Genomic DNA, 13,937 nt, shown 5'->3' on the forward strand with positions numbered 1-13,937 from the left:
GAACTGAGCATGTGGAGAGACGTTCGTTCATCTAGCACAAAGGGAGCGGGTTGCAGGAGAAACTTTTACTCTGGATTCTCAGTCTGTTTCCTAGTGCCAGTTTGAAGTTCCTGCAGTTTTCACTGTAAAACCGAGTTGGAGCTAGTACCTACACATATATATGTATGGAGTGGAGTTTGCAACTGAAGAGAAACTTTGTATTCCTAACAAGCTAGGTGAAGGACGGCTTTCACACACACTTATCTCTCAGAACTGAGCATGTGGGGAGAAGTTCGTTCATCTAGCACAAAGGGAACGGGTTGCCGGAGAAACTTTTACTCTGGTTTCTCAGTCTGTTTCCTAGTGCCGGTTTGAAGTTCCTGCAGTTTTCACTGTAAAACCGAGTTGGAGCTAGTACCTCCCCATATATATGTATCGAGTGGAGTTTGCAACTGAAGAGAAACTTTGTGTTCCCAACAAGCTAGGTGAAGGACGGCTTTCACACACACTTTTCTCTCAGAACTGAGCATGTGGAGAGACGTTCGTTCATTTAGCACAACGGGAAAGGGTTGCAGGAGAAACTTTTACTCTGGTTTCTCAGTCTGTTTCCTAGTGCCGGTTTGAAGTTCCTGCACTTTTCACTGTAAAACCGAGTTGGAGCTAGTACCTCCCCTTATATATGTATCGAGTGGAGTTTGCAACTGAAGAGAAACTTTGTGTTCCCAACAAGCTAGGTGAAGGACGGCTTTCACACACAATTATCTCTCCGAACTGAGCATGTGGAGAGACGTTCGTTCATCTAGCACAAAGGGAACGGGTTGCAGGAAAAACTTTTACTCTGGTGTCTCAGTCTGTTTCCTAGTGCCGGTTTGAAGTTCCTGCACTTTTCACTGTAAAACCGAGTTGGAGCTAGTACCTCCCCATATATATGTATCGAGTGGTGTTTGCAACTGAAGAGAAACTTTGTGTTCACAACCAGCTAGGTGAAGGACGGCTTTCACACACACTTATCTCTCAGAACTTCGCATGTGGAGAGACGTTCGTTCATATAGCACAAAGGGAACGGGTTGCAGCAGAAACTTTTACTCTGGTTTCTCAGTGTGATTCCTAGTGCCGGTTTGAAGTTCCTGCAGTTTTCACTGTAAAACCGAGTTGGAGCTTGTACCACCCCATATATATGTATGGAGTGGGGTTTGCAACTGAAGAGAAACTTTGTGTTCCCAACAAGCTAGGTGAAGACGGCTTTAACACTCACTTATCTCTCAGAACTGAGCATGTGGAGAGTCGTTCGTTCATCTAGCACAAAGGGAACGGGTTCCAGGAGAAATTTTTACTCTGGTTTCTCGGTCTGTTTCCTAGTGCCTGTTTGAAGTTCCTGCAGTTTTCACTGTAAAACCGAGTTGGAGCTAGTACCTCCGCGTATATATGTATGGAGTGGAATTTGCAACTGAAGAGAAACTTTGTGTTCCCAACAAGCTAGGTGAAGGACGGCTTTCACACACACTTATCTCTCAGAACTGAGCATGCGGAGAGACGTTCGTTCATCTAGCACAAAGGGAACGGGTTGCAGGAGAAACTTTTACTCTGGTTTCTCAGTCTGTTTCCTAGTGCCGGTTTGAAGTTCCTGCAGTTTTCACTGTAAAACCGAGTTGGTGCTAGTACCTCCCCATATATATGTATGGATTGGAGTTTGCAACTAAAGAGAAACTTTGTGTTCCGAACAAGCTAGGTGAAGGACGGCTTTCACACACACATATCTCTCAGAACTGAGCATGTGGAGAGACGTTCGTTCATCTAGCACTAAGGGAACGGGTTGCAGGAGAAACTTTTACTCTGGTTTCTCAGTCTGTTTCCTAGTGCCGGTTTGAAGTTCCTGCAGTTTTCACTGTAAAACCGAGTTGGAGATAGTACTTCCCCATATATATGTATGGAGTGGAGTTTGCAACTGAAGAAAATCTTTGCGTTCCCACAAGCTTGTTGAAGGACGGCTTTCACACACACGTATCTCTCAGAACTGAGCATGTGGAGAGACGTTCGTTCATCTAGCACAAAGGGAACGGGTTGCAGGAGAAACTTTACTCTGCTTTCTCAGTCTGTTTCCTAGTGCCGGTTTGAAGTTCCTGCAGTTTTCACTGTAAAACCGAGTTGAAGCTAGTACCTCCCCATATATATGTATGGAGTGGAGTTTGCATCTGAAGAGAAACTTTGTGTTCCCAACAAGCTATGTGAAGGACGGCTTTCACACACACTAATCTCTCAGAACTGAGCATGTGGAGAGACGTTCGTTCATCTAGCACAAAGGGAACGGGTTGCAGGAGAAACTTTTACTCTGGTTTCTCAGTCTGTTTCCTAGTGCCGGTTTGAAGTTCCTGCAGTTCTCACTGTAAAACCGAGTTGGAGCTAGTACCTCCCCATATATATGTATGGAGTGGAGTTTGCAATTGAAGAGAATCTTTGTATTCCTAACAAGCTAGGTGAAGGACGGCTTTCACACACACTAATCTCTCAGAACTGAGCATGTGGAGAGACGTTCGTTCATCTAGCACAAAGGGAACGGGTTGCAGGAGAAACTTTTACTGTGGTTTCTCATACTGTTTCCTAGTGCCGGTTTGAAGTTCCTGCAGTTTTCACTGTAAAACCGAGTTGGAGCTAGTACCTCCCCATATATATGTATAGAGTGGAGTTTGCAACTGAAGAGAAACTTTGTGTTCCCAACAAGCTAGGTGAAGGACGGCTTTCACACACACTTATCTCTCAGAACTGAGCATGTGGAGAGACGTTCGTTCATCTAGCACAAATGGAACGGGTGTCAGGAAAAACTTTTACTCTGGTTTCTCAGTCTGTTTAGTAGTGCCGGTATGAATTTCCTACAATTTTCACTGTAAAACCCAGTTGGAGCTTGTACCTCCCCACATATATGTATGGAGTGGAGTTTGCAACTGAAGAGAAACTTTGTGTTCCAAACAAGCAGGTGAAGGACGGCTTTCACACACACTTATCTCTCAGAACTGCGCATGTGGAGAGACGTTCGTTCATCTAGCACAAAGGGACAGGTTGCAGGAGAAACTTTTACTCAGGTTTCTCGGTATTTTTCCTAGTGCCGTTTTGAAGTTCCTGCAGTTTTCAATGTAAAACCGAGTTGGAGCTAGTACCTCCCCATATATATGTATGGAGTGGAGTTTGCAACTGAAGAGAAAATTTTTGTTCCCAACAAGCTAGGTGAAGGACGGCTTTCACACACAATTATCTCTCAGAACTGAGCATGTGGAGAGACGTTCGTTCATCTAGCACAAAGGGAGCGGGTTGCAGGAGAAACTTTTACTCTGGATTCTCAGTCTGTTTCCTAGTGCCAGTTTGAAGTTCCTGCAGTTTTCACTGTAAAACCGAGTTGGAGCTAGTACCTACACATATATATGTATGGAGTGGAGTTTGCAACTGAAGAGAAACTTTGTATTCCTAACAAGCTAGGTGAAGGACGGCTTTCACGCACAATTATCTCTCAGAACTGAGCATGTGGGGAGACGTTCGTTCATCTAGCACAAAGGGAACGGGTTGCCGGAGAAACTTTTACTCTGGTTTCTCAGTATGTTTCCTAGTGCCGGTATGAAGTTCCTGCATTTTTCACTGTAAAACCGAGTTGGAGCTAGTACCTCCCCATATATATGTATCGAGTGGAGTTTGCAACTGAAGAGAAACTTTGTGTTCCCAACAAGCTAGGTGAAGGACGGCTTTCACACATACTTATCTCTCAGAACTGAGCATGTGGAGAGACGTTCGTTCATCTAGCACAAAGGGAACGGGTTGCAGGAGAAACTTTTACTCTGGTTTCTCAGTCTGTTTCCTAGTGCTGGTTTGATGTTCCTGCACTTTTCACTGTAAAAACGTGTTGGAGCTAGTACCTCCCCATATATATGTATCGAGTGGAGTTTGCAACTAAAGAGAAACTTTGTGTTCCCAACAAGCTAGGTGAAGTACGGCTTTCACACACACTTATCTCTCAGAACTGAGCATGTGGAGAGACGTTCGTTCATCTAGCACAACGGGAACGGGTTGCAGGAGAAACTTTTACTCTGGTTTCTCAGTCTGTTTCCTAGTGCCGGTTTGAAGTTCCTGCACTTTTCACTGTAAAACCGAGTTGGAGCTAGTACCTCCCCATATATATGTATCGAGTGGAGTTTGCAACTGAAGAGAAACTTTGTGTTCCCAACAAGCTAGGTGAAGGACGGCTTTCACACACACTTATCTCTCAGAACTGAGCATGTGGAGAGTCGTTCGTTCATCTAGCACAAAGGGAACGGGTTCCAGGAGAAATTTTTACTCTGGTTTCTCGGTCTGTTTCCTAGTGCCTGTTTGAAGTTCCTGCAGTTTTCACTGTAAAACCGAGTTGGAGCTAGTACCTCCGCGTATATATTTATGGAGTGGAATTTGCAACTGAAGAGAAACTTTGTGTTCCCAACAAGCTAGGTGAAGGACGGCTTTCACACACACTTATCTCTCAGAACTGAGCATGCGGAGAGACGTTCGTTCATCTAGCACAAAGGGAACGGGTTGCAGGAGAATCTTTAACTCTGGTTTCTCAGTCTGTTTCCTAGTGCCGGTTTGAAGTTCCTGCAGTTTTCACTGTAAAACCGAGTTGGTGCTAGTACCTCCCCATATATATGTATGGATTGGAGTTTGCAACTAAAGAGAAACTTTGTGTTCCGAACAAGCTAGGTGAAGGACGGCTTTCACACACACATATCTCTCAGAACTGAGCATGTGGAGAGACGTTCGTTCATCTAGCACTAAGGGAACGGGTTGCAGGAGAAACTTTTACTCTGGTTTCTCAGTCTGTTTCCTAGTGCCGGTTTGAAGTTCCTGCAGTTTTCACTGTAAAACCGAGTTGGAGATAGTACTTCCCCATATATATGTATGGAGTGGAGTTTGCAACTGAAGAAAATCTTTGCGTTCCCACAAGCTTGTTGAAGGACGGCTTTCACACACACGTATCTCTCAGAACTGAGCATGTGGAGAGACGTTCGTTCATCTAGCACAAAGGGAACGGGTTGCAGGAGAAACTTTACTCTGCTTTCTCAGTCTGTTTCCTAGTGCCGGTTTGAAGTTCCTGCAGTTTTCACTGTAAAACCGAGTTGAAGCTAGTACCTCCCCATATATATGTATGGAGTGGAGTTTGCATCTGAAGAGAAACTTTGTGTTCCCAACAAGCTATGTGAAGGACGGCTTTCACACACACTAATCTCTCAGAACTGAGCATGTGGAGAGACGTTCGTTCATCTAGCACAAAGGGAACGGGTTGCAGGAGAAACTTTTACTCTGGTTTCTCAGTCTGTTTCCTAGTGCCGGTTTGAAGTTCCTGCAGTTCTCACTGTAAAACCGAGTTGGAGCTAGTACCTCCCCATATATATGTATGGAGTGGAGTTTGCAATTGAAGAGAATCTTTGTATTCCTAACAAGCTAGGTGAAGGACGGCTTTCACACACACTAATCTCTCAGAACTGAGCATGTGGAGAGACGTTCGTTCATCTAGCACAAAGGGAACGGGTTGCAGGAGAAACTTTTACTGTGGTTTCTCATACTGTTTCCTAGTGCCGGTTTGAAGTTCCTGCAGTTTTCACTGTAAAACCGAGTTGGAGCTAGTACCTCCCCATATATATGTATCGAGTGGAGTTTGCAACTGAAGAGAAACTTTGTGTTCCCAACAAGCTAGGTGAAGGACGGCTTTCACACACACTTATCTCTCAGAACTGAGCATGTGGAGAGACGTTCGTTCATCTAGCACAAATGGAACGGGTGTCAGGAAAAACTTTTACTCTGGTTTCTCAGTCTGTTTAGTAGTGCCGGTATGAATTTCCTACAATTTTCACTGTAAAACCCAGTTGGAGCTTGTACCTCCCCACATATATGTATGGAGTGGAGTTTGCAACTGAAGAGAAACTTTGTGTTCCAAACAAGCAGGTGAAGGACGGCTTTCACACACACTTATCTCTCAGAACTGCGCATGTGGAGAGACGTTCGTTCATCTAGCACAAAGGGACAGGTGGCAGGAGAAACTTTTACTCAGGTTTCTCGGTATTTTTCCTAGTGCCGTTTTGAAGTTCCTGCTGTTTTCAATGTAAAACCGAGTTGGAGCTAGTACCTCCCCATATATATGTATGGAGTGGAGTTTGCAACTGAAGAGAAAATTTTTGTTCCCAACAAGCTAGGTGAAGGACGGCTTTCACACACATTTATCTCTCAGAACTGAGCATGTGGAGAGACGTTCGTTCATCTAGCACAAAGGGAGCGGGTTGCAGGAGAAACTTTTACTCTGGATTCTCAGTCTGTTTCCTAGTGCCAGTTTGAAGTTCCTGCAGTTTTCACTGTAAAACCGAGTTGGAGCTAGTACCTACACATATATATGTATGGAGTGGAGTTTGCAACTGAAGAGAAACTTTGTATTCCTAACAAGCTAGGTGAAGGACGGCTTTCACGCACAATTATCTCTCAGAACTGAGCATGTGGGGAGACGTTCGTTCATCTAGCACAAAGGGAACGGGTTGCCGGAGAAACTTTTACTCTGGTTTCTCAGTATGTTTCCTAGTGCCGGTATGATGTTCCTGCATTTTTCACTGTAAAACCGAGTTGGAGCTAGTACCTCCCCATATATATGTATCGAGTGGAGTTTGCAACTGAAGAGAAACTTTGTGTTCCCAACAAGCTAGGTGAAGGACGGCTTTCACACATACTTATCTCTCAGAACTGAGCATGTGGAGAGACGTTCGTTCATCTAGCACAAAGGGAACGGGTTGCAGGAGAAACTTTTACTCTGGTTTCTCAGTCTGTTTCCTAGTGCTGGTTTGATGTTCCTGCACTTTTCACTGTAAAAACGTGTTGGAGCTAGTACCTCCCCATATATATGTATCGAGTGGAGTTTGCAACTAAAGAGAAACTTTGTGTTCCCAACAAGCTAGGTGAAGTACGGCTTTCACACACACTTATCTCTCAGAACTGAGCATGTGGAGAGACGTTCGTTCATCTAGCACAACGGGAACGGGTTGCAGGAGAAACTTTTACTCTGGTTTCTCAGTCTGTTTCCTAGTGCCGGTTTGAAGTTCCTGCACTTTTCACTGTAAAACCGAGTTGGAGCTAGTACCTCCCCATATATATGTATCGAGTGGAGTTTGCAACTGAAGAGAAACTTTGTGTTCCCAACAAGCTAGGTGAAGGACGGCTTTCACACACACTTATCTCTCAGAACTGAGCATGTGGAGAGACGTTCGTTCATCTAGCACAAAGGGAACGGGTTGCAGGAGAAACTTTTACTCTGGTTTCTCAGTCTATTTCCTAGTGCCGGTTTGAATTTCCTGCAGTTTTCACTGTAAAACCGAGTTGGAGCTAGTACATCCCCATATATATGTATGGAGTGGAGTTTGCAACTGAAGAGAAACTTTTTGTTACCAACAAGCAGGTGAAGGACGGCTTTCACACACACTTATCTCTCAGAACTGAGCATGTGGTGAGACGTTCGTTGATCTAGCACAAAGGGAACGGGTTGCAGGAGAAACTTTTCCTCTGGTTTCTCACTCTGTTTCCTAGTGCCGGTTTGAAGTTTCTGCACTGTTCACTGTAAAACCGAGTTGGAGCTAGTACATCCCCATATATATGTATGGAGTGGAGTTTGCAACTGAAGAGAAACTTTGTGTTCCCAACAAGCTAGGTGAAGGACGGCTTTCACACACACTAATCTCTCAGAACTGAGCATGTGGAGAGACGTTCGTTCATCTAGCACAAAAGAAAGGGTTGCAGGAGAAACTTTTACTCTGGTTTCTCAGTCTGTTTCCTAGTGCCGGTTTGAAGTTCCTGCAGTTTTCACTGTAAAACCGAGTTGGAGCTAGTACCTACGCATATATATTTATGGAGTGGAGTTTGCAATTGAAGACAAACTTTGTATTCCGAACAAGTTAGGTGAAGGACGGCTTTCACACACACTTATCTCTCAGAACTGAGCATGTGGAGAGACGTTCGTTCATCTAGCACAAAGTGAACGGGTTGCAGGGAAACTTTTACTCTGGTTTCTCAGTCTGTTTCCTAGTGCCGGTTTGAAGTTCCTGCAGGTTTCACTGTAAAACCGAGTTGGAGCTAGTACCTCCCCATATATATGTATCGAGTGGAGTTTGCAACTGAAGAGAAACTTTGTGTTCCCAACAAGCTAGGTGAAGGACGGCTTTCACACACACTTATCTCTCAGAACTGAGCATGTGGAGAGACGTTCGTTCATCTAGCACAAAGGGAACGGGTTGCAGGAGAAACTTTTACTCTGGTTTCTCAGTCTGTTTCCTAGTGCCGGTTTGAAGTTCCTGCAGTTTTCACTGTAAAACCGAGTTGGAGCTAGTACCTCCCCATATATATGTATCGAGTGGAGTTTGCAACTGAAGAGAAACTTTGTGTTCCCAACAAGCAGGTGAAGGACGGCTTTCACACACACTTATCTGTCAGAACTGCGCATATGGTGAGACGTTCGTTCATCTAGCACAAAGGGACGGGTTGCAGGAGAAACTTTTACTCAGGTTTCTCGGTATTTTTCCTAGTGCCGTTTTGAAGTTCCTGCAGTTTTCACTGTATAACCGAGTTGGAGCTAGTACCTCCCCATATATATGTATGGAGTGGAGTTTGCAACTGAAGAGAAACTTTGTGTTCCCAACAAGCTAGGTGAAGGATGGCTTTCACACACATTTATCTCTCAGAACTGCGCATGTGGAGAGACGTTCGTTCATCTAGCACAAAGGGACGGGTTGCAGGAGAAACATTTACTCAGGTTTCTCGGTCTTTTTCCTAGTGCGGTTTTGAATTTCCTGCAGTTTTCACTGTAAAACCGAGTTGGAGCTTGTACCTCCCCATATATATGTATGGAGTGGAGTTTGCAACTGAAGAGAAACTTTGTGTTCCCAACAAGCTAGGTGAAGGACGGCTTTCACACACACTTATCTCTCAGAACTGAGCATGTGGGGAGAAGTTCGTTCATCTGGCACAAAGGGAACGGGTTGCCGGGGAAACTTTTACTCTGGTTTCTCAGTCTGTTTCCTAGTGCCGGTTTGAAGTTCCTGCAGTTTTCACTGTAAAACCGAGTTGGAGCTAGTACCTCCCCATATATATGTATCGAGTGGAGTTTGCAACTGAAGAGAAACTTTGTGTTCCCAACAAGCTAGGTGAAGGACGGCTTTCACACACACTTATCTCTCAGAACTGAGCATGTGGAGAGACGTTCGTTCATTTAGCACAACGGGAACGGGTTGCAGGAGAAACTTTTACTCTGGTTTCTCAGTCTGTTTCCTAGTGCCGGTTTGAAGTTCCTGCACTTTTCACTGTAAAACCGAGTTGGAGATAGTACCTCCCCATATATATGTATCGAGTGGAGTTTGCAACTGAAGAGAAACTTTGTGTTCCCAACAAGCTAGGTGAAGGACGGCTTTCACACACACTTATCTCTCAGAACTGAGCATGTGGAGAGACGTTCGTTCATCTAGCACAAAGGGAACGGGTTGCAGGAAAAACTTTTACTCTGGTGTCTCAGTCTGTTTCCTAGTGCCGGTTTGAAGTTCCTGCACTTTTCACTGTAAAACCGAGTTGGAGCTAGTACCTCCCCATATATATGTATCGAGTGGAGTTTGCAACTGAAGAGAAACTTTGTGTTCACAACCAGCTAGGTGAAGGACGGCTTTCACACACACTTATCTCTCAGAACTGAGCATGTGGAGAGACGTTCGTTCATCTAGCACAAAGGGAACGGTTTGCAGGAGAAACTTTTACTCTGGTTTCTCAGTCTGTTTCCTAGTGCCGGTTTGAAGTTCCTGCAGTTTTCACTGTAAAACCGAGTTGGAGCTAGTACATACCCATATATATATATGGAGTGGAGTTTGCAACTGAAGAGAAACTTTTTGTTACCAACAAGCAGGTGAAGGACGGCTTTCACACACACTTATCACTCAGAACTGCGCATGTGGAGAGATGTTCGTTCATCTAGCACAAAGGGAACGGGTTGCAGCAGAAACTTTTACTCTGGTTTCTCAGTCTGATTCCTAGTGCCGGTTTGAAGTTCCTGCAGTTTTCACTGTAAAACCGAGTTGGAGCTTGTACCACCCCATATATATGTATGGAGTGGGGTTTGCAACTGAAGAGAAACTTTGTGTTCCCAACAAGCTAGGTGAAGGACGGCTTTAACACTCACTTATCTCTCAGAACTGAGCATGTGGAGAGTCGTTCGTTCATCTAGCACAAAGGGAACGGGTTCCAGGAGAAATTTTTCTCTGGTTTCTCGGTCTGTTTCCTAGTGCCTGTTTGAAGTTCCTGCAGTTTTCATTGTAAAACCGAGTTGGAGCTAGTACCTCCGCGTATATATGTATGGAGTGGGGTTTGCAACTGAAGAGAAACTTTGTGTTCCCAACAAGCTAGGTGAAGGACGGCTTTCACACACACTTATCTCTCAGAACTGAGCATGCGGAGAGACGTTCGTTCATCTAGCACAAAGGGAACGGGTTGCAGGAGAAACTTTAACTCTGGTTTCTCAGTCTGTTTCCTAGTGCCGGTTTGAAGTTCCTGCAGTTTTCACTGTAAAACCGAGTTGGTGCTAGTACCTCCCCATATATATGTATGGATTGGAGTTTGCAACTGAAGAGAAACTTTGTGTTCCGAACAAGCTAGGTGAAGGACGGCTTTCACACACACTTTTCTCTCAGAACTGAGCATGTGGAGAGACGATCGTTCATCTAGCACTAAGGGAACGGGTTGCAGGAGAAACTTTTACTCTGGTTTCTCAGTCTGTTTCCTAGTGCCGATTTGAAGTTCCTGCAGTTTTCACTGTAAAACCGAGTTGGAGATAGTACTTCCCCATATATATGTACGGATTGGCGTTTGCAACTGAAGAAAATCTTTGTGTTCCCACAAGCTTGTTGAAGGACGGCTTTCACACACACGTATCTCTCAGAACTGAGCATGTGGAGAGACGTTCGTTCATCTAGCACAAATGGAACGGGTTGCAGGAGAAACTTTACTCTGCTTTCTCAGTCTGTTTCCTAGTGCCGGTTTGAAGTTCCTGCAGTTTTCACTGTAAAACCGAGTTGAAGCTAGTACCTCCCCATATATATGTATGGAGTGGAGTTTGCAACTGAAGAGAAACTTTGTGTTCCCAACAAGCTATGTGAAGGACGGCTTTCACACTCACTAATCTCTCAGAACTGAGCATGTGGAGAGACGTTCGTTTATCTAGCACAAAGGGAACGGGTTGCAGTAGAAACTTTTACTCTGGTTTCTCAGTCTGTTTCCTAGTGCCGGTTTGAAGTTCCTGCAGTTTTCACTGTAAAACCGAGTTGGAGCTAGTACCTCCCCATATATATGTATCGAGTGGAGTTTGCAATTGAAGAGAAACTTTGTATTCCTTACAAGCTAGGTGAAGGACGGCTTTCACACACACTTATCTCTCAGAACTGAGCATGTGGAGAGACGTTCGTTCATCTAGCACAAAGGGAACGGGTTGCAGGAGAAAATTTTACTCTGGTTTCTCAGTCTGTTTCCTAGTGCCTGTTTGAAGTTCCTGCAGTTTTCACTGTAAAACCGAGTTGGAGCTAGTACCTCCCCATATATATGTATCGAGTGGAGTTTGCAACTGAAGAGAAACTTTTTGTTCCCAACAAGCTAGGTGAAGGACGGCTTTCACACACACTTATCTCTCAGAACTGAGCATGTGGAGAGACGTTCGTTCATCTAGCACAAAGGGAACGGGTTGCAGGAGAAACTTTTACTCTGGTTTCTCATTCTGTTTCCTAGTGCCGGTTTGAAGTTCCTGCAGTTTTCACTGTAAAACCGAGTTGGAGCTAGTACCTCCCCATATATATGTATGGAGTGGAGTTTGCAACTGAAGAGAAACTTTGTGTTCCCAACAAGCTAGGTGAAGGACGGCTTTCACACACACTTATCTCTCAGAACTGAGCATGTGGAGAGACGTTCGTTCATCTAGCACAAATGGAACGGGTGTCAGGAAAAACTTTTACTCTGGTTTCTCAGTCTGTTTCGTAGTGCCGGTATGAATATCCTACAGTTTTCACTGTAAAACCCAGTTGGAGCTAGTACTTCCCCACATATATGTATGGAGTGGAGTTTGCAACTGAAGAGAAACTTTGTGTTCCCAACAAGCAGGTGAAGGACGGCTTTCACACACACTTATCTCTCAGAACTGCGCATGTGGAGAGACGTTCGTTCATCTAGCACAAAGGCACAGGTTGCAGGAGAAACTTTACTCAGGTTTCTCGGTATTTTTCCTAGTGCCGTTTTGAAGTTCCTGCAGTTTTCAATGTAAAACCGAGTTGGAGCTAGTACCTCCCCATATATATGTATGGAGTGGAGTTTGCAACTGAAGAGAAACTTTGTGTTCCCAACAAGCTAGGTGAAGGACGGCTTTCACACACAATTATCTCTCAGAAATGAGCATGTGGAGAGACGTTCGTTCATCTAGCACAAAGGGAACGGGTTGCAGGAGAAACTTTTACTCTGGATTCTCAGTCTGTTTCCTAGTGCCAGTTTGAAGTTCCTGCAGTTTTCACTGTAAAACCGAGTTGGAGCTAGTACCTCCCCATATATATGTATGGATTGGAGTTTGCAACTGAAGAGAAACTTTGTATTCCTAACAAGCTAGGTGAAGGACGGCTTTCACGCACACTTATCTCTCAGAACTGAGCATGTGGAGAGACGTTCGTTCATCTAGCACAAAGGGAACGGGTTGCAGGAGAATCTTTTACTGTGGTTTCTCAGTCTGTTTCCTAGGGCCTGTTTGAAGTTCCTGCAGTTTTCACTGTAAAACCGAGTTGGAGCTAGTACCTCCCCATATATATGTATCGAGTGGAGTTTGCAACTGAAGAGAAACTTTGTGTTCCCAACAAGCTAGGTGAAGGACGGCTTTCACACACACTTATCTCTCAGAACTGAGCATGTGGAGAGACGTTCGTTCATCTAGCACAAAGGAACGGGTTGCAGGAGAAACTTTTCCTCTGGTTTCTCATTCTGTTTCCTAGTGCCGCTTTGAAGTTTCTGCACTGTTCACTGTAAAACCGAGTTGGAGCTAGTACATCCCCATATATATGTATGGAGTGGAGTTTGCAACTGAAGAGAAACTTTGTGTTCCCAACAAGCAGGTGAAGGACGGCTTTCACACACACTTATCTCTCAGAACTGCGCATGTGGAGAGACGTTCGTTCATCTAGCACAAAGGGACGGGTTGCAGGAGAAACATTTACTCAGGTTTCTCGGTCTTTTTCCTAGTGCCGGTTTGAAGTTCCTGCACTTTTCACTGTAAAACCGAGTTGGAGCTAGTACCTCCCCATATATATGTATCGAGTGGAGTTTGCAACTAAAGAGAAACTTTGTGTTCCCAACAAGCTAGGTGAAGTACGGCTTTCACACACACTTATCTCTCAGAACTGAGCATGTGGAGAGACGTTCGTTCATCTAGCACAACGGGAACGGGTTGCAGGAGAAACTTTTACTCTGGTTTCTCAGTCTGTTTCCTAGTGCCGGTTTGAAGTTCCTGCAGTTTTCACTGTAAAACCGAGTTGGAGCTAGTACCTCCCCATATATATGTATCGAGTGGAGTTTGCAACTGAAGAGAAACTTTGTGTTCCCAACAAGCTTGGTGAAGGACGGCTTTCACACACACTTATCTCTCAGAACTGAGCATGTGGAGAGACGTTCGTTCATCTAGCACAAAGGGAACGGGTTGCAGGAGAAACTTTTACTCTGGTTTCTCAGTCTGTTTCCTAGTGCCGGTTTGAAGTTCCTACAGTTTTCACTGTAAAACCGAGTTGGAGCTAGTACCTCCCCATATATATGTATCGAGTGGAGTTTGCAACTGAAGAGAAACTTTGTGTTCCCAACAAGCTAGGTGAAGGACGGCTTTCAAACACACTTATCTCTCAGAACTGAGCATGTGGAGA

The sequence above is a fragment of the Camelus bactrianus genome, unplaced genomic scaffold, assembly GCF_048773025.1.
Source record: "Camelus bactrianus isolate YW-2024 breed Bactrian camel unplaced genomic scaffold, ASM4877302v1 HiC_scaffold_44, whole genome shotgun sequence".
Lineage (NCBI taxonomy): Eukaryota > Metazoa > Chordata > Mammalia > Artiodactyla > Camelidae > Camelus > Camelus bactrianus.